At 42.3% G+C, this 24,163-nt stretch overlaps 1 protein-coding gene and 1 long non-coding RNA gene across 8 annotated transcripts in view; one reads left to right on the forward strand and one right to left on the reverse strand.

Annotated features, from left to right (window-relative positions):
* LOC133268800 (calcium-activated potassium channel subunit beta-2) overlaps positions 1–24,163 on the reverse strand; it is a 154,058-nt gene that overhangs the window by 16,824 nt on the left and 113,071 nt on the right. The window lies entirely within an intron of this gene.
* Positions 22,984–24,163, forward strand: part of LOC133268802 (uncharacterized) — a 46,744-nt gene continuing 45,564 nt past the window's right edge. Inside the window, exon 1 of the long non-coding RNA XR_009743168.1 lies at positions 22,984–23,419. This is a non-coding gene — a long non-coding RNA (uncharacterized LOC133268802). The remainder of the gene's footprint in view (positions 23,420–24,163) is intronic.

The following is a 24,163-nucleotide window of genomic DNA, read 5'->3' on the forward strand; positions in this document are numbered from 1 at the left end:
GCTGTTTAAGTCTACAGGGGCACCTGGACAGGACTGCCTGGGCAGGGAGGTGGATTTGCAAGCTCCAGAGCAAATTGCAGGAGCACTGCTGGGGCAGTAGGTGGGTGAGAAGGGTCTGTCCCATGAGGGCATGCCAGAGTAGAAAAAAGGGGTATTTCTCTTCCCACCAAAGTTAGAGTGATTTCAGACCAGTGCCAGTGCCCTGAAGCAGTCCATATGTGACAGCATTAATGCTGCCAGCTTTATTAGTGGGGCAATCCAAGCTGTCACTATTTAACACATAATCTCACATTCAATTCGGTGTAAAATGGTAATACTGATGACATTAACGCTGCCACTCCCGAGGTCAGATATAAATTACTAAAATCAGTTGTTTCTTTAGGTGGGGGTTAACTGTGAGGTAAGAGCCTTTTGTGGAACAGAAACAATACAAATTCCCCAAGACCCTTCTTCGAAGGCCGTTGGAGGACTTGTAACCTAGAACAGTTGGAACCTACATGACTGGGTTTTGCCCCACCAGGTCAGTTAGCAAACTTCCATACCTTTCTTCTCTCCCAGCTTAATCCCAAAGGAGGGCTTTGATGCCCTTTCCTTCCCTGTCCCCTCTCTCATTTCTGAGAAAACAAGTAGAGCTACTTTTCTTTGTTTTGCCTGTTGCCTCTCTGAGTCAGCTGCTGGCAACTAATTTTCATCACCCAACAAGTAATCAGCCTATGAAACAAACTTATGCAGGATGTCAGCCTAGCATTTAGAGTGAAAGTGGATTGTGCCACTGCTGGAGCACCTAAAGTCATGACAATACCTGTTAAATCCGTTTAGAAGAAGTGCTTCAAGCTGCTTTTTGACTCTCAGGAGTCTGTGGGTGTTATTCCCGTAGGGCAGGTTACCAGGAAACTGCTGTACTTGATGTGACTTTTGCTAACGTCAGCATGCTGTGTTGAACTCCGGGCTTCCTGCTTGACTTTGCCTGAACAATCCTGTCTCCTTCATTATTTACCCAGTGTGGCATCAACACCATTGTCTCTTGGTGTGATTTCCACAGAGACAGGCAAGGAGACCTGCCTTTGGTTTTTACAAAACATGCCTTATTCTTTGCATTTGCATCTACCCCTAATAAATGCACAATGTTTAAGAGAGAAATGCTAAGTAAAAAGTGATGACACTCTCCTATGTATGCCTATACCTAGGGCACTTCATTGTTCCATACTGGCTGAGAAGCAGCTTTAAGGGCCCACAATGTTAATACAGTGGGTCTACCCAGGTCTGACGCACTCCTCCTATCTTCCCCCATTCTCATCCTCCTCTTGAACATTATGTTCTGGTTAATTTTAAGTAACTCACTGGAAAACCTGACAAGGCTTCCACTTTTACAATCATTGCAAAATGAAGACTTGAGATAGCTCCTGTAAGATTAGAACTACCTTGCCCTGTCCAAAAGAATGTCAACACGTCCACCCAACAACTGCCTGAGAGAAGACTGCAGTGTGAAGAAAACATGATGGGGTGACATTTCCTTAGAGTTTGAGGCTGAATCTTAAAATCCCTTAGTTGGTACCCTGAGAGGTATATTATGTGCTTTGTTGTCCTTACTTTCACTCTGGGCTGGCTGCTTTCCTTCATCAGGCATATGTCATGACTGGTATTAAATGTCCCTGACCTCTAGGTTACCACATCTGTGAACAGCCAAAGACATTGCAGACCATGTTTTTAGATGGATAGTTGGGTTTTATATGTGTATTTATTTGTAGTTGTCTCTATCTATGTTTATGTTAATCATAGGGGTTTTGAGACCTAGGAGAATCATTTATGGCACTAAACTAATGAGCTTTGCTCCCCTTATGGCATTTCTTTTCATGGGCAAAGTGGTCACTGTAGAAAGGGAAGCATTTGCATTAATTTTGCATTATAAAAGGCAACCTGAGTCGTCAAAACAAGAGCTAAACAATTACCTAAAGATATGATCACGGACCTCTTAAGCTTTGTCTGAACACACACACATACACACATCCTACATTGTCCATGCTGTCAAGTGCTCTGGATGTCTGATCCCTGTATTCCTCAGCTAGAGGATTCATCTGAACCCTGTGGCAGTTCCCTGTGAGCCCTGAAGTTTTTCTGCTAGCCCACATGTTAACCTGTCCCTATACCACAATGCAATGGTCAGTGCCAAGTTCCTTGACAGACAGGACATCTACTATTGGGTGATAGGAGATATTTGGTCTTTCTCATGGCCAGTGAGATATTTTTTTGGAAAAATTTCCACCTATGGGAAAAGGAAGAGGCTGAAACCAGGCATCAAATACAACTTGCAAGGGGACAGTGGTTAACTTTAAAGTGAATTTACTGAATATAAACAGTTATGCCTTGATAGTCTTACCCACACCTATGTCTCATGATAGTATGTTTTCCTATGACTTTGCTGAGCTGGAAAACAGGGAGAAATATTGTGTCATGAAGAATGGAAGAATAAATAAAATGGCCTGTTGAAGTATAGCCTGACTGCTGTGTAGTCTGGCTTTTGGATGCATGGAATATTTCTGCAGGCAGAGTGGCGGAGGTAACTGCTGTATTAAGATGCTCCTGTCTGATTCAGGAGATGATCCAGGGTAGTTTTCTAGTCCTGGTATTGAAAGAATGTAAGAGCTGGACCCGTTCCTGAAATGTCTGAAATGTCTGACTCAAAAGAATGGTCCATGACAACATGCAGGGGGGGATGGAAGCAGAGCTACACCAGGGAGAGTGTGAGGAGAAACCTGGGGTATCTGGATGAGACCCACTGTGGCTGTGGCTGTGGTGTGACACAAAAACCCCAGTACACATATACCAAGGGAGGTCTCGCAAGCTAGCACTGAAACAAGAAACCAGGTGAACATCTAGCTGGCAATTCCCCTGTTCTGGCACAATTCAGAGGGCAGTGGTTTTTGTGTAGTCAAAATACCTGTTTTCTCTGCAGGTCTCCGTCTGAGCACAGTACCTGCTTGCACCAATCCCAGTTGTGTGGCCATAAGAGAAGAACAGGAAGCATAGACCAAGAAAAACAGCAAAAAGATAACTCATAAAAGAAATGCATCTGCATCAGTAGAAGAAAGTCACCACTTAGGGATCATTTAATGCTCTGGCAGCAGCAACACTAAACTGTGAAGCAGCAACAGCAATATCAAATGGTGCATTTCTGCCTCGTGACCAGACTTTGCTGTACCGCAAGCTAATGGACATGTTGCAGGAGAGAGTGACATAAATAACTGTTCTCATTGGAGCATCTCAGGAGCTCTGGCTGTACTAACTGACTAATCCAACTAGCAGTTGACCTTGAATTTGGGGTTCCTTATTATGGCAAGGGGAAAATGGACAGTGGGCAGCTGGTGTTAATGTACTGACAAGAGTTTAGGAAGACTGAGGCTAATGATGCTTCCTTAATGAATTCACCTCTATTTCTAGCCTTTCTCCTAAATCTCCCCAGAGCTCAGGGCTGAGCTCTCCACCTAGTTTTCTAGTTGAATGACGGAAATATACAGGCAGTCTGGCTGGGATCCCATGGCACAGACATGTCTAGGACACTCCATGTCCAAAGGAGGAGGAGAACAGGGCTGCCAGTGACAACTGAAGCCATTATATGGGGATGCAGCTTAGCTATGTGTGGAATACAGTAGCATTTCTGTTTGTTTTCAAAGGCAAGATTTCATTTAACTTGAAGTTATCCTTTACAATTGTTACTTCCCTCTCCCAGTATATACAGGAGTAAGAGAGAGATTCAGACAGGCTGAGATATCTATACCTCTTTGCCATGTGACAAATCACAATATATTTACACTTCAAAAATAAATATTCCAAAGTAACCTCTAAATCTTCCAGGTTTCCATTTCCTGATGTTTTTTCTTGAGTGCTGTCTTTCTGCATTTCCAAAAAACTTTCAAGCCTTGCCTTTTAATGATGGTTTTCATCCCTAGGCTGCTTTCTTAAGCTCTTTCCCAAGACCTACCTTCCTAATGCTAGTCTAAGTAGCCCACACAGCACGGCTGTAGATTTTATAGTCTTTAGTCTTCCTGATCTTTCTGACTTCAACTTCCTTCTCCACTTTTTCTTTTCTTTCTTTTTCTTTCCCCCCAGGGCCTCTTCCTATACATTGCTATCCCCAAGATGACTTGTTTCACTTGCCTTGGCCACACTGCGTTAGGCTGAATTATTCTGATTGGTTTACTGAAACATCAACTTTCTGAAGAAATTCCTGTGTCCCCAGATCAGGTAAAAAGGAGTGAGCTAGTATCTGTCATCACAAGCAAAAGAGTCCAAACTTTTTTTCTTCTGGCCACCTTGGAGCACTGACGCTATGAACTCAGCTTCCTCATCTGGGATGTAGTACAAGTGATGTGCTAGTTCCATCACTGTACCTGACAGAAGATACTTTCAGGCTATCTCCAGGTAGCAGAGCATCTAATGAAGAGCCAGCCCTTATTACCGTCCTCATGTTTTGGGGGTGATGAGTTTACAATCCAAGCACGAGGCAATGCCTCTCTTGGCACATTGCAGTCACTGGGGATCAGCATTTGTGAGGAACAGCTGAGGATAATTGTCCCCTTTGCCTATCAGGACTCTGCAAACATTTTTAGCTTTCTGTGCTGCATTTGAATTTACGTAGCAAGTGACACACTGGACAAGCACTATATTCATCATCTCAGCTGCTCTCTGCATTCAGAGAAGGGCACAATCTGCCTGTGAAATGGTGTGGCTTTGGGAGAGGGCGCAGCAGTGGCAAGAGCTGGGTCATACCCCTGCAACATGCCCCCAGTTGAGCCAAGAGAGTTTTATGGGGAGATCTGCTCTGCCAAAGACCAAGTGTTACACTGATGAGGAAGGATCCTGGGAAGGAGAATGAAGGCAGGCAAAGTGCTGCACTACCTCATTTCTTGCAATCCTTTGCATTTTAGCAGAATCCTCTGTAACTGCAGAAGGATATATCACTTTGGGTGCTGCACCACACCAGAAGAGCTATATGGCCCTGGACCAGGCTGGCTGGCAGTGAAGATGCTTTGTGTTTTGCTGTCAAGCCATGACATGCCTAGTGGGAAATGGAGAAAGGCTGAGAGAAAGGAGTTGGAGGCTTACTGTTGCATTGCTCCTTCACTCCCAGGGCCGGGAGGTGTTTCCAGCTCTAGCTCCACACTGGAGGCAGCCTCTCATCATGAAAGGGAGAATGACCTCTTTCTCAGCTGAGATTTTGTGGGTATCTACTTGACCAGAACTTAGGTGAGGCTCTTTTGGATACCAGAAAGACAATTTTTGAGACTAATCAGTTGCGCAGTTGAGCTGGACACTTCCAACTGTGCTGAACTGAAGTGGCTTCTGACTTGACTCATGTCCCTTCACCACTATTACCTCAGAACCTGGGATTTACATACCCAAACTGTGATGCAACAGGATGTTGGCACTACCAATTTACAGGCAGTGAACAGAGGCACAGAGGCTGCTGAGACTTATCCGAAGTCTGCGGTGGATGTAGTGAAGAAAATAGCCTAAAAGATAGTGGACAGCCACCTTCCACCCAGTGTGGAGGGAGGAGAGATTTCCTTATCAGAGAGCAAAGGCAGAGCCTTGCTTTGAGGAAGTGCCATGTCCCATTCATGGGGACATCCACTCTGGCTCCAGCTTTGTGCAGCTCTGCCTCAGCTTTACACCCTTCCAGAGACGACCTGATCTGAGAAGTACACAGCTTTTAAATATCCCTGAAGAGAGTGTTTCTTTTCAGGAAAGTAGTGCTAAAACCCTGATGGTGTGTTTCCAAGTGGGAGCTGAGGGAGAAGAAGGGTGAGACATTGCTGGGGACAGGGTGGGTACTAGCAGCCCTTAGGGAAACCATGAAGGAGAAACAGATCACACGAATGATGCGGCTGGGGAGAGAGGTGAGGGCAGAGAAAGATAAACAGACTCAAAGCAGCACCCAGAGGAAAAGCACAAGCCGGCAGGGCAGATACAGCAGGAGTGTTTTTTCTGCCACCTAATTCCTTGAGCAGGTCAATCATCTTTTATCTCCTTTGAGTCAGTCCCTGTGCCATTGAGAGCACCAGCCGGAACAAAGCAAAAGCAGAGGCGAGCTAAAACTACTACCCAGCGGGAAGTGAATGCACTGGCACTATTTATTTTTGAGTCTGCATTTGGATTAGCTGTAAAGAGCTGTGTGGATAAGCAAGCAGGCAATTACAGCTGGGACGTGCTGCTTATGAATGGAAACAGCTCCAATCTGCTCAGGACATATTGAAATTCTAATTCAGTTAGATTCCTTTAGTTACAGTGTTCATCACAGACACTAAAAGAGATGGGATTAAAAAATAAATACAACTCTTATGTTGCCTTTGGTCTGCTTTCTCCGCTCCCCTTTTCTCCCTCCCCTACCTAGCTTTAGCTGCTGTTTGGCTTTATTTTCTGTGGAAAAGACTGCAGTCTTCATCTAGTCTCTTTGTTAATTTTTACAAAGATCTAACAGACTGCAGCTGGCCAAATGCATACACTGCTGATGGGTGGTCACACCTTACTAAGGACCATTATGCAGAGATATCCATCAATTCTGCAAAAGTACAGGTGAGACACAGAGGCACAGAGCAAGGAGGTGATTTGCTTTTTACTGGCTTCAGCCCTGATCCAGACTGGTGCTCAAGTCCACCAGCCCACACTGCTCTCCCAGTAAGTAGGCTGGCTTTGGGTATTGGTATAAAGCTACTTCGCCATTTCAGGCAACCACTTTTGCACTGGGTTTGTGCAGGTAAGTTAGTAAAAGATTGGATCCAAAACAGTGGCCAAGGAAGAAGACCAGGAGTTCTGCATCAGCCCTGCCAGTATGACCTGGAAATTCAAGCGATTTAACTATGTGCTGGTTGAGTTTCCCTGGCTGTCAATCAGTGATGTATTAAATATGCTGGTATATTCAAGAAACAGTTAGTTGAGATCTAAATTTCTGAGATTGCCAGGTTGGGGAAATTAGAGGAGTGTGAGCTTGGGTCTCCATCTATCTGGCTGTCATACTTCCCTCATGACTGGTCCTTTGGACCTGGTGGGGAACCTCTGAATGCAAAGGGATGTCTACAGACAGGTTGTGAATAGTTCTGACCTCTTCAGCTTGGAAACCTGCTTATAACAGACACTGGATAGAAATTACTTGTCTCCCTTGAAACTAAGAAAAGTTCTTGGTGGGGAAAGGCAGATATAATACCTTCATATTACTGATACTGAGGCATGGAGCTGTGAAGTAAGCCCCTCTGTAGTAAAAGCAAACATCCAGCTTAGATCTCATGAGCCTCTTTCCTTTTTGTCTTATAGCAAAAGGGTACATTCTGCAGCATAAACACTCTGTGGTGGCTCCATATCCTTTCAGGACACAGACTTCATCACCAGTAGCCCTCTTTGTTAAATATGATGAACTGATGCATCAAATTCACAAAACAGGATTTCATGCTCCCCCGGAGACTTTTTCTCCTGCATACATTTCATGTAATTTTCACACAACTGAAGATTTCAAGTGGCCTTATTTTTTAAATTTTATTTTTGTAGAGTCAGGCACCTGTTAGCTTTTGAGTCTAAGTTGTGCTCAATATGGCTGCATGTCCACGGACTGTTGAACTCATGAAGATGCTCTCTGGAGCTCCTTGTTTGCTTTGCCTACTGGTAGGGATTTCCAAGGCACAGAATATTAGGGACAGAAACATACTGCGTGACTAAACAAAAAAGTGCAAAATTCTAATTCCTACAGGGAAGGTGCATGTCCCTGCTGCTAAAGGAGCTAAAGAGCTAAAGGAAGTGTTTCTAATGAATACATTCATAGTTAGGACACAGATCAGAACCTGCCTGATAGACAAGACTGGGAGAAAGTTAGAAATTAAGTGTGTTACATCAAGGCAGGGTATTAGAAAGACAGGGAACATAATATAAAAGAAAATATGCATATGCACACACACGAGAGAGTAGGAGTGGCTGCATACTGCAGAAAGGTAGTAATGAAACCTACAGAAGTGGTGGTATGAAGTGGATGGGAAAATTGGCAGAGTTAGTGAGTCAAATGACTACTGAGATGAGAATGATGAGCCAGGCTTAGTACAGTGCTGCACCAACCTATTAGGTCACAAATCAGTGTAAGTACTAAATCACGTGCACTGTGGTTGAATTCAGTTCATGATATACTGGATGGTACAGATACAGATTTAACCTCCTTAAGAAAACAGTAACTTGAGAACTTGAGGGTCTCTGTATAGATGTGTTCTTGTAATATACTTTTTAGCTTAAAACCAACTTTTGAGGGTCAGGAAAAAAGTGAAAAAGAACAGAAGCAGTCTCTCTAAGAGAGAGCAGTGTACATATTCCCTCTACACAGTTTTGAACCAACAAAGATAAAAAAATCTTGGCAGTCCTCTGAGGCCAGTGGAGCATTCTGAACAGTGAAGCGGCCATGCCTATGAAACAAAACCCCAATGTATTTTGGTCTCATAGTTGGTCTACAAATGAAAATGAGGGTAGGAGCAGACACAGATGCTTCCACTCCTCATACAGCAACAAACTATATTAATTACAGCAATAGTCCAGCTTGGAAAAATGTTAACTGCAGTGCTATTACTGTTGAAGAGTATTGAGTTTCCAAAGAAGTGAATGTCTTTTTCTCTCCCTAATCATGATTACTTGGCTTAGTATTTGGGCTAAGCTTTTATTTAACCAAGATAAATGGATATTTCCAAAACCAACGAGTTAATACTATGCACATTATTACTCTCTTCTTGGATTTCTTGCCTTATGTGTTTTTTTACTTGGCTGCTAAACACAAATAACAATAAGAATAGGAAGGAGGAGCTGCGCAGGATGCCATATGGATTAAAGATCAAAGAAATAAATAAGTCTGCTTTTGACCCATTACTTCATCCTATTCTGTGCTAACATTTCCCCTCAATCAATATCACATAACAACATTATTTTGTCCTATAATTTCCCTTTCCTGAAACATGAGCGCCCACACCACATTTTTGCAGACACCACCAGCCTAATTTTTTTTTGCTTTCTGTTTGGAATCCCTATTTATCATTTAAGCTTATGTGCCAATACTGTAGTTTAACATTCAGAAGAGCAGATGGGGAATTAGAGACAAAACTTCTGTCAGTGATAATAGGACTTCCACACTTCTTTCCCCCAGGGTATAGTGAATGCTTTCCTTTTCAACAGTGCTGGGCAAAACTGCCTGAAGGAATTGGTGACGGCAAAACTGGCAGAACTGTGCACTGGCAGCACACTGAAATTGTCCGGGTGCAGGAATAGATTTTTAGTTACTGGGCCAGTTGTCAGTATTCAGAAATAGATTTTTGGTTGTGGGGCCCCTTTATGAAAGTTATTTTGTAGTAGCTCCTGGAAAATACCCTTCTTGGTACAGATGTTCAAGCGCAAAATACTTTAGCAAGAACTGCTTTTCTAGCAAAGTTGGTGTGAGATCTGGCACTGAACAGCTTCTCCTATACAGTGGGTTTACCTGACCATGTTGGTGCCCAGCAGTCCAACTTTTGATGACCAGGGCAGATTGCAGATTCAGGAGAGTTCCTAACTCATGCCCCTAGATCCCACTATTTCCTCTCCTGCTTCCCACTCTGTCCCACTGCTGAGGGGAATTGCAAGGCTGTGCATGGGTATCTTAGTGTGGCTGGCTTCCTACCCATCTCTCACAACTCCTTACACAGTGGTGGTGTTCAGGACATGCCATGTGTCTACATGTGTGGATGCATGATGTCCATATGTGTTGGACTCTTAATCCGGAAAAAAACTCTCACTTTGTTCCAGCAGCTCTGTGCACCATCCCCTTTCACACAGCTGAAGGTAGCTAGTTGGTATGTTGGGAACCGCCACTTGCAATATGAACAACTTCAGAAAGTGGGAAACAATTTATCTGCTGTAGGCACAAATTTCCTCACCATTAAGTAGCGACATTCATCCAAACGTCTCATCTCTGTCCTGGGGACACTGCCAAGCTGGAGAGCCCCATGACAACTCACTGGGATTGATCATCCTTGTACTCTGCTGGCTTTGCTCTGGGCATCAGGGCTGTGCTGCTGATGCCAGCCAGCTGCCACCCAGCAGTTGCTGAATGACAGGAACTATCAGGATCAAGACAAAATCCATTGTCTTAACACGCTAAAGTCGCAAGGGAGATTAAAAACAGATTCTGGCTTCTAAAAAGTGCATTGAAGACACACTCTTGCCAAGAAAGCAAGACCCGTGAGTGCCAGGCAGATGGGATTTGCTCAAATAATTACCACAGATTCAGCCTGCACCATCTTATCTTCTCTGGTCTTTTTCTATAAGGGGTCCATCATTTAGCCATGCGATTGCCCACCCACCTTCTTCCCAAGAAGAGGCTTTTACTAAGCATTTGATATTGCCATTAATAACTGAAGGAAATAGATTTTGAAAATCAGAACTTGTAGGTTATGACTGTATTCTCTAATTTTTAAGACTGTTTAACCTAATTAATAATGCTTGTTAATTTTCACCATTCTGATGCTTTAATGAAAGCTCTTCCTGCCTCTGTTTCTCCTGAGGATCCCTAAGCTCCAGAAATCACGTAAATTGCATTTGAATCAAAATGCAGAAAAGCTATGTTTTCACATTAACCTTGAAATCTTGAAGACCATTTCCACCTCCCACGGAATACAGTGGGTGTGTATCTATCTCATTATAAAGGTGCTTTAGAGCAGAGCTTGTGACTGAGGAGGCTGCTAAGGTAAATTTAACCAAAAATGTTTCTCATGTGTAGATATTCTCAAAATCTTATCTTGCTACTAAAAGCTGGTATTTTAATTTTAAATTTATTTGCATCAGTGTAAGCACACGTAGGAAAACTTGCTAAGGTTACAGCCAACAACCTGCAGATGACTTGAGCTGTCCCTGTTGTAACACTGTAATACGGTGTAGTTAGTAAATAAAAACCAGTAGTCTTCTTCCTGGTGTGTTCAGAGGGCTTTTCCCCCATATTAATCGGATAGTAGTAATTCAATTACAGAAAAATATAATCAGAGGCTGCTGCAGTATGGACTGCATTTTTATTTTGTAGGGTATAAACTTTAACTTTCACCCCCACCTGCTCCTCTTCCTTACGCTGGAAATGCTGTCGTGATTTCCCTAGCTCAGCTTTTTCTATTTCTTCTTTTAAAGCTGGTGTAGTAGCTTAATGAAGTCTATCATTTTCATGCTCTTTGACATGTACTTCAGAAGAGACCAGGTACTTGTTTCTCTTCTTATTTACATCAGTGAGGTCAGGAGCTGAAAGCAGAAGTGTGTGAAGTGGTAGGGCAATGCCACAGAACCTGTCAGCAGCAGAGCAAAGGCATTTCTTCAATTTGCTGTGGTCCCCTGGGAAATCCTGACAGCTGGACTAATGTTGGATGTAATTGAAGAAATATTCTTCCTAAACTGGTGGGAGGTTCAGTATCTAAATATAATCCCTGCTGATAGAATGTTCAAAAACTGAATTTTGACCTTCATGCAATCCAAAAGAGAGATTTTTCAGTATCTGATTTAAAAATTGATGTGGAACATTTTGTGCAATACTAGCTTTTTTATTTCTTCATGCTGTTTGTATTTTTTTTTACCTTTTGTCACAATGGAAATTCATGTCCAATATTCAATCAAACATTATTGTTTTTCTACCTAAATGTCTGAGTCAAATGCTTAAAATGTAACATCAGCAGCACTGTGAGTAGTAGATAAACCAACATTTTGCACTATAGCCCAGAGAAGTGCCTACCTTTTCCTTTTTTGTTCATTTGCTATCAGAATATGTTGCCATCAAAAGTGGTCTGCTGTTGGTACCTTACAGCTATTGGAAAGTGTTGCTACTGGGGTATATTTCAGTTGCCAGAGTGCTCCCCAGTCAGACCAGTTTGCTGGTTCAAAGCTCTGAGCTCCTTGTAGGAGCTCTGCCATCAAATGCATTTACCAACCTGGAATCAGCAATTTGCTTGCTCTTTCTCAGGTGCGGAGAAAAGCAAAGTTTATGTAATATGGAAGGTGGAGAGCTGAAGTGGAGCAAAAATGACTACCACTCCACACCTTTCCAGCTCCTCTTTATGCCCTCAGGAATTTCGTTTTTCTACCACCACCTTGAAAGCTCTCACTTCCTTCACTGCTGCTAGAGCAACAGTGCTTTCACCAGTCAGCTCCTTCTGTGGCTTTCTAGTCCCAGGCTTGATCTGATATGAAGGTGGCCATAGAGTGACAGAAGATGCTCATCCAACCCATTGCTGCTGTTAATCTTTCCACAAGATGCCAACACTGGTGTTGAGGTGGTAGGAGAGGAAGGACTGACCAGGAGGCAGCACCACCAGTTCTGTTTCTGAAGGTTTTGACCCACAAAATAAATTCCCATGGGATATGCATGTATTGAACATGGGCTACTGAGAAAAGATACCCATGTGTGGGATGTTACTCCACTGTACTCTGTAGTAAATACAAGCCAGTTGACTGACCTGAAAAGTCAGGTTGGCTGTAGCTGTGTCCTGTCCCCCCTTTCTGCTTATCTCTGAAAGCATATCTTCCCAGCTGTTAGCTTGTCAGTACTTGGAAGAGTACCAGCAATGGCAGCAAGCAACTGACAGTATTTCCTGAGAAACTGTATTTTCACTTCTATGGAAAACATGAAGCTGATCTAGGAGTACTTAATTTGGGAGCTGTGACTCAGTCTCAGTGAGAAGCAGCCCTGGAATACCACCTGTGGATTTCAGCAGATCACATCCCCTACAGTTAACTAAATTTCATCACACTGTACATGGTGTGATTTCAGGTTTGCTAATTTGTAAAACAATGTGAAGAAGATGTTGCTGTTGTGAGAGGAGCGGGTGAATTATAGGTACTTAGGCAGCACCATAGGGATATGAATTCTGTTTATTGCACAAATCTGCCTCTATAATTAATAGAAATAATAACATTTCCTTGCTCTGTTTTCATTAATTCAGACTGATAGCTTTGGAAGATCAGAATGGATTAGGAAACACATTCTGGATAAACAAGAGAGAACCAGAGGACTTTCTTGGCTTTCCAGCATCGCTCCAAATCTCCTTCTTCAATGTGCAAGGAACAAAATTACTAGCAATGCTCTGTGTGTAACAGACCATCTGTCACCATAACTGTAGCTTTATTTCATTTTTCCGGTTTCTGGGAGAAAAGATCCAAACTGCCTAACTGAACTGAACATTATGAAACGTATTTTAAAACCCTGAGAAACAGCCATAGTCAGCCCAGAGCTTTCTTAAACCCCAGTAGCTCTCTAATACCAATGCCAGCACCTCCCGATAAAAGCTGGCTTCAGGATTTACTTAACAAGCTTCAAACAGCCATGTTTCTTTTAGCAGGAGTTTTATAGGCCTTTCCCCCTCTCTTAGAAGGCTTAAACATATCAAGGTTTAAATTGTGCTTTATTTATCTCAGTGGTATAGTATGATATTGTTCCCACAGAAGCACTGATGATATTTTATCACCAGTGGTAGAGTGGAGGGCACTGCATGAAGCAGAGCTGTTGCATGAGCTGGCTTAGCCATGGTCAGCAACAACCAAAATACAGCACAGGCTTCAGTCTGGGCATTGTTCTATTATTTTGGATACTTCAGGGACTTGAGGGAAGGGTTGTCCAGAGAGGATATAGAAAGCCAGGAAGCTACACAAGGGACAGTGGCCTTCACCTCTCCTGGTGGAAAGCTTTGTTCCCAGCCCTGTCTCTGTCAGAGTCAAAGGCACAGGAATACACGTCAGAAATTACTTATTTTCCCACTGATTAATTGAAAAGAATATTAATCTTAATAGCTTTTTAACATGAAGTACACACTGACCACTGAACTGTTTTAAGAAGGGCTTTTTGTTCATATGACTCCTTAGCCAAATGTAATCCAACTAAATGATTGGATTTCTTTACATATATTGACATAGTGTCAGTGGTAATTTCCATTCTCCCCATTATTTCTATAAATAAAGTCATCCGCCATAATTAGAAAATATGAACATGCTAAGACCTCCGTTAATTCTTCTCCATGTTAATCTAAGAGCTGGGCAGATGTTTATTAATGCCTTGTTACACTGTGTTCATCAGCTGTTACCAAGAATAGAAAGGCTGAGACCTGATCTCACTCTGAAGGTTAAATAAGAGCAGATCTGGCTACATTTTGGCTTCTGCTTGACTTTTTGGCAATACCTTGTTTTATCAAAATGCTTTTTAAACCTTTAACCCCTCTCTCTTTTTCTTCCCCTCAGTGTCCTTTGGACCACGTATGAAACTCAGCAGCATTACCCTTTCTCCAGCATTGAGTTCAGCAGTCTTTTAGCTTCATCCTGATGTCTGGCTTGATTTCAGTGGAGCTGAATTAAATCAGCCTGTGACCTGCCCTCTGCTTCTCCCTCTTGGAAGGTATGTGAGGAGCAGTGATGCCAGGCGAAAGCCCAGGTTCACCCCATTCAGGGCCAGGTTCCCACTGATGAGTTCTTGGTACAGGTGTGAGGACTGCACAAAGCTGCAAGGGATGCTGTGACCAGCCTGTGGGACCTCATGTACCCTCCTGGTATCCTGCAGTTGGCAGGTTTCAGAACTGTCTAACCTCTATCCCAAGCCATCTCTGACTGTAACCTTCACTGGATCTTCTGCCAAGAAGCTCCACAATTTAATGATGTTGTCTGACAAAGTACTTTTTCCCCTGTGTTTTTTTAAATATTGTGCTTCATAACCTGAGGTCACCTCCTGATCTCCCTCTTATTTGCCTGGTGCCTTCTGTCTCTTCCTACTCTCTCCTTTCCCACCACCACTTGGATCTGTTCTATCTGCACTTACTGTGTCCATCAGGGCCTCTCCACTGATTTTGGTAGTGATACATTAACTTATGCCAGCCAAACAACTGTCCTGTAACCTCTGCAGTCACAGCAGATGCTTGGCTTTGTCTGTGTCTATATGGCTGCACCAAGAAGCAATGCGGTTCAGGTTGGTGCCAAACTCCTGCTCACTCATGTTCTAGGTGTGCTGAGGCTGCCTGCAGGGAGAGGAGGTGCTTCATTTCTGGGATGTGATAACTGAAATGCAAACAATGCTGATTCACATCAGATGTTCACAGAGACAGTGCACAAGACACATGTCCGTTTTGCTGCATTGGGACTGCAGTGGAGCTTATTTCCTTCTTTTAGGAAAAGTTTAAATCTTTCTGGCAAAACTTAATTAACTTCTCCAGAAGGACTCAGCCTTACAGGCTAAACCAGTTTTTTTTTTTTCCAGCTGATAATTATTATCATTTTTTGCAAGTTCTTAATATTTTCATGTACACTAAAGTGGATGAGATGAAATCGTACTGTATTGTGACCTTTTCTCCTCAGAATACTGGGCTGCTGCCATTCCTCATTGAAAGCCAAGCAGAGAATGGCTACTCACAACTGGGATTTACTTTACAGGGTAAGATGCAATCCACTGGAGTGGGTGAAATGGCATTTGGTCTGAACCTATCTTTATATTTTTGGCTGTGCCACACCTGAAATGAAACTAGAGCATGTTGTGAGTTGCCCAGGGCTGGAGCTGGCCTTTATTTACTGCTGTACCCAGCACTGAGCAGTTTGGGCTCCTGGATGTCATCAGGCCTTGAAGAAGAATTTAAATATTTTCAAGATAGGCTGTCCACACTATAGTGTAGGATTAGCATGACCCAAAGCCTACCAAATGGGTATCAGCCTAAATCCTGACCTGATGAACTGGCTGATATGTATTTTAAAAGGCTGGTGGTGGTGCCTGACTCAGTCCCATCCCATCTCATATCAGCTTCAGGGGCAACCAAGGCAGATGAAAAGTGGCTCAGCAAATGAAGGAAACAGGGTTCATGTCAAAACTTTTCTTGACCTCAGAAAAGAACATGGGTGCAAAATTAGACTGCCCAGCCATGGAAAACACATGTATGTGAATACGTGTGCTCATGCTCCTTTACTTTCCCCTGGGTTGAGTTCAGTAACGGTGCTCAGGCCTTGTTTTGTATAACGTACTTTTAAATTCATATATAAAATCAAAATTGAAAAAAAACCCAGTGTTGCTTCCACCACTTTCTAGTCATTGCCCATCTCCCTTGAGCTGGATGTTGCTTGTCTGGTCTGCCACCTCTGAAATTATCCACTTACTTTTTCACTCCCTTTTCCCTTTCTCAGAATTGCCTTTGTAGAAATGCTTATAAACAGCTATTCTTTGGTTCAACATTTCCACTAGTTTTAAATTGTACTTTTCTATTTCCTGGGTCTTTACTTATTTATTATTTATATTGAATCTTTTTCGGAGTGTTTGCATGGATTCTGATAACTCTGTTGGGTGCTTCTCTGTATGAATAGATCAATAGCTTTTGGACTGTGCTTTCTGAAGCAAGAGACTGAGAGGCTTGCTTCAAACTTGAAAGCTTCTGTACTGAAGTTATTAATATACAAGCTTTTTCAAATGCACAATCCATAAAATTACTTCAATCCTACACTAAAGTAGATTCAGTATGTTTCCTTCCTGGGCAGTTGTATTTAAGCAGATGCCAGTCTTCACACCTCCTTTTTCCATTGCAGAGACTCCCAGTTCATCAGGGAAAGGACACTACTGACATCATGATCAGTAGTGATGCCTTTCCAGAGTTAACAGGGGTGAGTTAATAGCTGGTTCCAGCACACAAGGGTGTGCGGATCATCCTGGGCTCCTCTAATGGACTAATCTAAAGGGAGGATCAAATCAGAATCTATCTCCTATCTCAAAAGAGAGATGCTCCCTTCTCTGAAACTACAGTAAAACAAATGCTCCTCTGATCTGAATTAAAATCAGTCACAAACTAAGACTTTCATGCTTGTTTCTAGCTTGCTCAAGGAAAGACCTTTTTACACTGTCTTCCCCTAAGCCAATTTTGAGCTAAATAAAAAAACATGGTTCCACAGAATCTCTGTGTGAAGCCACCAGGAATGTAGCAAGATAATAGTGTAGCAAGATAAGGGGGATTAAGATTATTTCTGGTCTTTTTTTAAGAAATAAGGGGTGAAAAAGTTAATGGAACACTCAACTGGGAAACATTGATGGGACCTGCAAAAAATGGTAGACTTAGATAGCTGGATGCACAGCAGCTGCATTTGCCAACTGTTTCCATGTACATTGAAGCCTGTTGAATTCCACATGTACTATGGCATAGAACCTTTAGGATCTATGGGTAAGGAAGGTGATCATTTCCAGCGGATATGGGTAGTAAAGAAGTAGTTAGAGTACAATGAACTGGTCATTAGTGAAATGAGAAATACAATGGATGGCAACACAATGGTGTAATCATTGCAAGATGGGCAACCTGTATCTCGTTGACTCTAGGGATCCTCAGAGGATTAGCCTAGGATTCTTGTGTAGAGTCTGCCTGTTGATTACACTGCATTTAAGAAGGTCTAATATTTGTCTCCCACCCACTTGTGATTTTTCTAGACCAACTTGGTTCTTGTTTAATGGAGGAAGTGGCTCTGGCATAAACACAGCAGTGCCTCCTGCTCTTTGCATTCAAGAGCAGTAGGGTTATGTTAGGTACATGTTAGAAATGATGGCATGTCTGAGAATGGTCGCATAGAAATTAGGGCTTCTCCCACAAAAAAGGTGGTGGGATGCCCAACTGAGGTGAATCTACACCAATGCTCACAGCATGGGCAACAAACAGGAGGAGCTGGAAGCCAAAGGCAGATACCATGGTGGGAGTCTGTTGCTGACCGCTCAACCAGGATGAAGAGGCAGATGAAATATTCTGTAAACCCAACTAGACCTTAATCTGGCTAATGGTTTAAAAGACAATAGAAAGTGTTGCTATACATTGCTATACATTAGCAACAAAAGGAAACAAAAAGAGAATCTCCATCCTTTATTGGATGCAAGGGAAACATAGTAACAATGGATGATGTAAAGGCTGAGTTACTTAATGCTGCCTTTGCCTCAGACTTTCATAGTAAAACCAGTTTTCCTCCAGCTACCCAGACCCCTGAGTTGGGAGACACAGATGAGGAGTGGGATGAAGCCCCCTAATCCAAAGGGAAATGATCAACAACCTGCTACACCACTTAAACACACACAAGTCTATGGGGCCACACAGGATCCACCCAAGAGTACTGAGGGAACCGGTGGAAGTGCTCACAGCCATTTTTATTTATCAGCAGTCCTGGCTCAGCAGGAAGGTCTCAGTTGACTGGAAGTTAGCAGATGTGATGCCTGGCTACAAGAGTGGCTGGGAGGAGGATCCGGGGAGCTATAGACCTGTCAGTCTGATCTTGGGTGCTGGGAAAGGTTACAGAGCAGATCATCTTGAGTGCTATCCTGTGGCATGTACAGTACAACCATGTGACCAGGCCCAGTAGGTATGGGTTTATGAAAGGCAGGTCCTGTTTGACTGCTTTGTTTATCTCTTCTTCTAAGTAACAAGCGATAGCACAAGAGGAAATGGTCTCAAGTTGCGCCAAGGGAGATTTAGATTGGATATTAGGAAAAAACTTTCCACTAAAAGGGTTGTCAAGCATTGGACCAGGCTGCTTAAGGAAGTGGTGAAGTCACTGCCCCTGGAGGATTTAGAAGACATCTATATGCAGCACACAGGGTTTAGTGGTGTACTTGGCAGTGCTAGGTTAGTGGTTGGACTCAATGATCTTAACGGTCTTTTCAATCTAAACCCATATAGAATTCTATGTTTCTATACTGAGAATTTGTACTGTTGTGAAAATTGGATGTTACTTTAATGGCAGTATCAAGTTTGAGTTAAATATACAGCAAATACAGTAAAAGCTACTGACAATCCAAGTGCAGTGGATGCCTGACCTGCCTTGTATTGAAGCTGATGAAGTATTTCTATGGTACTGGATGGACATTGGCCTCAGCCTCAAGAATGCACTTCAGATTGAACTTCTCTGTTTTTGCAGTGATCTTACTAAATTTATAAAGTTGGTATTAGATTTGCTCTGTGGTACAAGAACATTACTATTCTGTTAAATTATTTTTTCAGTGTATTCTTTTCTGAAAGAATTTTTTTTTTATTAAGTACTTTTCACATCTTTGTATTCAGAATCAAAACGAGAAAAGCCCTGTGAATGACAAGAAAACCTAAATCAAAATAGGTTCTTGATCCCAAGATTTTCCAGGGCAAGGCTCAGAAATAACTTTGTGGGAAGCCCTCCTCATACCTTAGCCTTTTCCTTCACAACACAGAGATACACTTTGTGAGCCTATTCCTAATGAAACAAGTTTCTGAGCTCCAAACTGTATTATATTATTGTAGTATTTACACCTCTAATACCAGCAACATACTAAATCCTTTTAAGAGATGTTGGAAGACAAAGTCCTTGCCTAAACAGCTTAATATTCATATTTTATTTAAAATAAAATAAAAAAAAATCCATACTCTGGGTCTGTAAGATACCAGATTAAAGAGGCTTTTCTCCTTAAATTAGCTCACAGAAATACAAGCCCCTGAGGAGTGAAAGAGACAGCTGTGAAGGGAAGGGAGCCAGCACTACCGAGCACAAAGCGAATTTCAGCTGCCTCATCCGGAGATGCACTTTCAGACTCAGCCTGGAGTCCTTACAGACGCTTTTATCCCTGGGAACCCAGCTGGGATAAGAGAGGGTGGGATCACTGTGCCCCCCCTGCATGGCATTCCATGTGCAGAAGCAAGACCCAGCCCTGCCTCATCTGGGACATGAGAACCAAAGGTGGTGTAATGGAATGTAGCCTTCTGATCTGCCACCTCAGATGACAGCCCTTGCAATCAGAACAAAATCAGATCGCTCTTCCTTTTGTCAGAAGTCAAGAGTGTATAACGCAGTTTCTCAGCTCTGACTACTGTGCACTATTCCCAATATTTTGTCATAGTAAAATTCTTTGAAATGTCTATGTGTAGCACATCTCAGCGTCAACATTCTTTTTAAAAATATACTGAATTATTAATAACAAAGGAAAACTAAAGAATAGCATATGAAGAAATCTTTCAGAAAAAGTTATATTTCTCATCAAGATATACTTGTAGTAGAAATAGGATAATTTTGCCATAATGGACAACAGTGAGAGTGAAATGGAGCACAGTGCTCAGGAAGGGAACAGTGAATGCGACTAATACATTTTTAGGAGAGGAAGGCATACCCACCATTACATCTTGACAGTTGAGGAGCAAAACTGACAAGACTTTTGAAGCCATAAGTTCCAGCTTGTGGTAGAATTTTAATGTGTTTCCACATGAGTGATATTTGTTTAGATATTGTAAGCCAAGTACTAGAAAATTCGATTAGCAAATGGATAAATACAACTGAAAACTGGGCAAAGAGATTTGAAATTACATGGAAGTGCTTCAGTCAGTGGGTTTTGCTCTTCAAGGATATTACTTTTTTTTTATATATTCTGTGAATTCTTACTGGATTTGGAATTGTTTCCATTACAGATGCTAGAGATTTTGCAACGAAATCTGCCAGGGTTAAAGAACAGTAACAGAACAACAGCAGAAGAGGTATAGGTTAAAGGTGATACAGTTTTGACTTAATGATCCATGTTTTGTGAAAAGCTCATCACAGATAAAACTTCTATGCTTCATTCCTGGCCACAACACAACGACAAAAAGACTTAACTCGCTGAGCTACTCCTGGTTCTTAAGAAATTGTCTGTTACACAGCCAAAATCCACATCTGTCGTTGCAGGGTTAATTATTTCTGAAACCCAAACAAGACAGAAAGAAGTCTACACAAATAGATGCAGAACATAAATAAATCTGGCTAATAGCTGCACAGAGGGCAAATCACCCAAAGGCGGCAGGCAAAGGAGGTGAGTCCACAGAGGACCCTGGGGTATGATATCATGCCCTAGCACCTGTACCGGAGCACCCAGCCGAATGCTGATTAACACAGGAGTTGGAATGCTGTGCAAACCAGCCTCATGCTGACACTGAAATGAACCAGAGAGCTCAAATATGAGAAAAAGAAAAAGCAATAAACATTAGAAAAAGAAAACAGCAAGTTGTGTGTAGCCCCAGCGACTTTGTCAATATATTGTGTTTCCCACAAAGATCTGGAAGACCTGACATTTTCTGTATTGGTTGTCAAGGAACACTGCAAGAATACTAGAGATAGGGGAATAGAGATGCAGAGCAGTCAGATAACTTACCATGACAGTCAAACCGAGTCAAAATTACATCCAAGGCATCCCTCTCCAACTTGTGAGGTTAGATCATGCTGATTTTATCAGCAAGGTCATTGTAGCACCTATGCTGAACCCAAAATCTAGTCTGATGTTTGTTTAGGAGATTTGAGTAATCTCTTTAAGAGAATTAACAAGTGATGGAGTCCTAAAGAACAATCTTCTCTCAGCCCTGTCAGAGCAGAAGGATTTGAGGTCAAAGCCAGGTGAAGTTTTTTTTAAGGAAGTCTGGAAACAAACAAAATTCTCTTTAGCACCAGTCGTGTTACGGAAAATGGAGGGACAAGCCTGCAAATGATTTCAGGTTGGGTCCAGTTGTCCGGCTGCCATGGAGGCAACCTGTTACATGCTGCATGATGCTGCAGTATTGATAATACGATATGCAGAGAGTCTTGCTCCAACAGGTTTCTGCTGTGGGCCGCATAGACCTGCATGTCAAAACATGTGAATGTTTTGCTGCCTTTTTCCAACATCTGTATACTGCCTGTTGGCCCTTCAAGATACAGCGCTGGCCCTGGAGCTATGTGATGGGAGCTAGCTTCTACTTAAGGGAGTAGATGAGAAAAATCACTGAAACAAAGTCACTGATGCTCAAATGCCAAGCTGTTACATCTTCATTAAGTCTTAGTTCAGAAATCAGCCATCTCTTTTTACAAATAATTAGAAAGATAATCAGTGTATATAAAGACATTCACTTGACACTCTTGTGTTAAGTTCTGGGAAGGGCTTTGAGGAACTGGCTTTGAATCCTTGCAAAAAGGATTATGTGTTCAGGTTGCTGGATGGATCTAAAATAAACCATTTCTATATGCCCTCATCTGAAAATATGTGGCTGAAATCACATAAAATTAGCCCTTCTTCACAGATCAGTCCAAGAAAATAACAAAAATCCCACAAAAGCAGCGTTCCCACAAGACTCCTATCATGTCAGGCAGAATGGTCACTTAGCAGCTCGTGGCATTGTTGTGCTATGAAACCTTTTCCTTCCCAAAAGTCTGATGAATTTTTATCTAGATCCAGAAACAAAGAACAACATCCTGGCCTGTGGAAGTGGATGCTGCGGATGCTCATCTCAGGCACCCTGCTGTTTCACAGCTGGCAACAACAAACAGAACTATCAGTCGTCTGAGCCAAGGTTCATCAGATGGAATCTCATCCCACTTAGAGTTAACGTTGGAGTACTGCAGCCTCATGTGTAGAGGTTGGTTTGGATATTAACTCATCACAGCTTTCAAGCTTTGGACTAACAGAAAATTTGAAACATAACTGAGAATCCTGAGGTCTAATACCGCAAACTTAAGAGCACCTAATGCAGCAGCTGCAGCTGGAAGGGGTACTACAATTCACCAAAGTTTTACAGTGATAGCCAGTGTTGTGTCATCAAGACATTTTGGCATGACACATCCTAATGTTCACCCTAACGTTGCCAGTACCTGTAACAGTGTGTGGAAAAAATAGCGGTTGTATTCTTTTTTCTGTGTCTATTTGAAGAGTTGGATATAACTGTTAATTGAGTGGAAGTAGGCAATAAAAGCAGTCTTTGGCAAGTTTGTGCAGTTTACTCTCCAGCCATGACTCATCCTTTACTCTAAGAAGCAAAGCCCAAGTGACCCAGCTGTGGTGAGCAATGGTCATCACAGAGGCAGTTTCCTTAGCAACATGAAAACATCCAAGACATCTTCTGCCTCCTGCTCACTGTCCCTTGAAGCTGTTGTTAAATAAGTGGGTGTGAAACCTCTTGCCTGAATTTCAGAGGTACAATCAATGTATCACAAAGTAAAATCTTTTGCTTGCAAGCAAGTTAACTTCTACCACTGCCCTGGCTTCAAGCTTAATAGGAAATAAAGCTTTGTATGTTTTTTTCTTTTTCCCTACTGTGTTATCTCCAAGCATGGGCTGGGCTCAAACAAATAAAGGAATTAGCTCCTAGGTCCTCAACTGATACAAATTGTTGTCAGGGATCTGTTAAAGTTAATGAAACTATGACAATTCAGAGCAATCAGACCAGGTGCTCACCAGGTTCCAGGTGCTCATGACCAAGGGTAGATTAAGAGGCTACAGAATAGCTCACTCAGGAAGAGTTGTGGTGGTTGTTTTGTTGGGAGCAGTTTTGTGTAGCTTCTAGGTGAGACATTTTGAGGAAAGCAGCTTTTTTTGAGGCATTGGACCAAAGAGTTGGGAGCTGTTTAAAATAGGGCAGGATGTTTGTAAGCAAGTGGCAGAAGTCCATCCAAGGTATATCCAGTAGTCTGCAGTAGTTCCTTTTTATCTGTGTGTTGTTTTGTAGAGTATCTTTTATCCTAGTATTCAGCTTTCTGTGTAAATTTTATTGTACTGCATCAAGGTGCCATTTTTGTGTTTACTGTAATTTACATTATTATTCAATTAAGCTGAATGTATGTGGTTTCCTCCCTGTGTAGATATGTGTTTATGGGAGAACTGCCCAGAAATGTGTGTATTGATTTATGCCTGTCTCAGTTTGATATAAGCAGATGGGGGTCTTGGTGTTTTAGTTTAGCTGATGGACTGTGCTAAGCATAGCCTATTTCTGCTGCTGTTATGTGTGAGTTATTTTTAAGGCAGCTAAGTAATTTTTGATGTAGTGTAGAAGGTGAAACAGAGCCAGCTTTATAAGCAATAATAGGATATTATTTAGGCTGAAATGTGTCAATATTTGGAAAATTCCACGCTTAGTAATAAAACCTAGCCTGAGGGAAGCTGATGGTGCTTCCTGCACCAGATGGGAGAGTGGGTTAGTAGCATGAGACAGAGGCTGAGTGCTCCTGTGGCCATTAAGAGGCAATGCTGGGGGTGTAGCTTAGGGGAAACATGAGGGTGCAGCCAGGAAGAGAGGCATGTGGGCACCAAGCCATTTCAAATTGGGAAAATAAGATGAGAAATAGAGACTTTAGTTGCAGTGTTGCAAAGGGGACAAGTGCTGGTGGTAATCTGCTTAGTGTGAGGGGATGCAAGCCTCAT

This window comes from Pezoporus flaviventris, unplaced genomic scaffold (genome assembly GCF_033815535.1).
Source record: "Pezoporus flaviventris isolate CSIRO_AGI_PZ_B2104156 unplaced genomic scaffold, CSIRO_AGI_Pfla_v1 ptg000013l, whole genome shotgun sequence".
Lineage (NCBI taxonomy): Eukaryota > Metazoa > Chordata > Aves > Psittaciformes > Psittacidae > Pezoporus > Pezoporus flaviventris.